Source organism: Tamandua tetradactyla, chromosome 9, assembly GCF_023851605.1.
Source record: "Tamandua tetradactyla isolate mTamTet1 chromosome 9, mTamTet1.pri, whole genome shotgun sequence".
NCBI classification, from domain to species: domain Eukaryota; kingdom Metazoa; phylum Chordata; class Mammalia; order Pilosa; family Myrmecophagidae; genus Tamandua; species Tamandua tetradactyla.
In genome coordinates, this window is record NC_135335.1 from 84,466,881 (window position 1) to 84,469,079 (window position 2,199).

Consider the following 2,199-nt stretch of genomic DNA (forward strand, 5'->3'; position numbering starts at 1 on the left):
TTAGCCACTTGTCTGTTGATGGACATTTTGGCTGTTTCCATCTCTTTGCAATTGTAAATAACGCTGCTATAAACATTGGTGTGCAAATGTCCGTTTGAGTTTTTGCCCTTAATTCCTTTGAGTAGATTCCCAGCAATGGTATTGCTGGGTCGTATGGCAATTCTATATTCAGCTTTTTGAGGAACCTCCAATCTGCCTTCCACAGTGGTTGCACCATTTGACATGCCCACCAACAGTGGATAAGTGTGCCTCTTTCACCGCATCCTCTCCAGCACTTGTCATTTTCTGTTTTGTTGATAATGGCCATTCTGGTGGGTGTGAGATGATATCTCATTGTGGTTTTGATTTGCATTTCTCTAATGGCCAGGGACATTGAGCATCTCTTCATGTACCCTTTGGCCATTTGTATTTCCTCCTCTGAGAGGTGTCTATTCAAGTCTTTTTCCCATTTTGTAATTGGGTTGGCTGTCTTTTTGTTGTTGAGTTGAACAATCTCTTTATAAATTCTGGATACTAGACCTTTATCTGATATGTTATTTCCAAATATTGTTTCCCATTGTGTAGGCTGTCTTTCTACTTTCTTGATGAAGTTCTTTGATGCACAAAAGTGTTTAATTTTGAGGAGTTCCCATTTATTTATTTCCTTCTTCAGTGCTCTTGCTTTAGGTTTAAGGTCCATAAAACTGCCTCCAATTGTAAGATTCATAAGATATCTCCCTACATTTTCCTCTAACTGTTTTATGGTCTTAGACCTAATGTTGAGATCTTTGATCCATTTTGAGTTAACTTTTGTGTAGGGTGTGAGATATGGGTCTTCTTTCATTCTTTTGCATATGGATATCCAGTTCTCTATGCACCATTTGTTGAAGAGACTGTTCTGTCCCAGGTGAGTTGGCTTGACTGCCTTATCAAAGATCAAATGTCCATAGATGAGAGGGTCTATACCTGAGCACTCTATTCGATTCCATTGGTCGATATATAAAAATATGGAACGCTTCACGAATTTGCGTGTCATCCTTGCGCAGGGGCCATGCTAATCTTCTCTGTATCGTTCCAATTTTAGTATATGTGCTGCCGAAGCGAGCACAACATTCATTCTTAAACTTGATATCTTACAACTTAAATAGTATAACACAAACAAAACAGCATTATAGTCCTCGTTTCTGTAACTGATCACGTGGTCGAAGTTCATATTTATCACTACCTTCTTCCACTACCCATTCCATGTTCCCTTTACCCTCAGCAAGCACTTCAGGTAGCCGTGGTTCTTTGCCTGGTGGGGTGACCCAAACCTTCATTCCTTAAGTCTCAGAGCCATTAGTGGTCCTGCCTGGATTGTGTTGTTGCAATTTTCCATTGATTTTAATCACAGGGCACGGTAGTACTAATAGATGCCCCAGGGGATCTCCTATATTCCAAGAAAACTCTTCTTTACTTCCATTATGCAGTTGCAGTCCTACTTCCTTCTGATAGTCAGGGTCAATTACCCCAGACAATAATGTAATCCCCTTCTTGGTGTGTTGATCCAGAGGCATAAGTAGCCCAAAGTGACCAGGTGGCAATCTTAACTTCCAGTTCAGTGGTATCACTGTCGTTTCTCCTGAAGAAAGCACACCCTGTTTTGGAACTAAAACCTGTAGACCAGCAGAACTCAGGGTAGCAGGGACAGGAAGCAAAAATTTTCCTAGTGGATCACTAGGAGTAATAGTGAGTGGCACCACACCCATTTCCACCCCTTGGTTCCTGGACCCATGGATCCTGGCTATGGGAGAAACAGCACCATACAGCGGACGCTGATTCAGAGCATACACAGCTTCTTGGAGAACATTACCCCAGCCTTTCAAGTTTTTGCCACCTAGTTGGCACCGTAATTGAGTTTTCAAAAGGCCATTCCACCATTCTATCAATCCAGCTGCTTCTGGATGATGGGGAACATGGTAAGACCAGAGAATTCCATGAGCATGTGCCCATTCCCGCACTTCATTTGCTGTGAAGTGTGTTCCTTGATCCAAAGCAATGCTATGTGGAATACCATGACGATGGATAAGGCATTCTGTAAGCCCACAGATAGTAGTTTTGGCAGAAGCATTGCGTGCAGGGAAAGCAAACCCATATCCAGAGTATGTGTCTATTCCAGTTAGAACAAATCGCTGACCCTTCCATGAAGGGAGTGGTCCAATGTAATCAACCTGCCACCAT

At 42.3% G+C, this 2,199-nt stretch overlaps 1 non-coding gene across 1 annotated transcript; it reads right to left on the reverse strand.

The window, feature by feature from the left end:
- Window positions 1–980: 980 nt before the first annotated feature.
- On the reverse strand, window positions 981–1,087 carry LOC143647544 (U6 spliceosomal RNA). The gene has a single exon (XR_013158156.1). It is a non-coding gene; the product is annotated as a U6 spliceosomal RNA (small nuclear RNA).
- Between the last annotated feature and the right edge of the window lie 1,112 nt (window positions 1,088–2,199).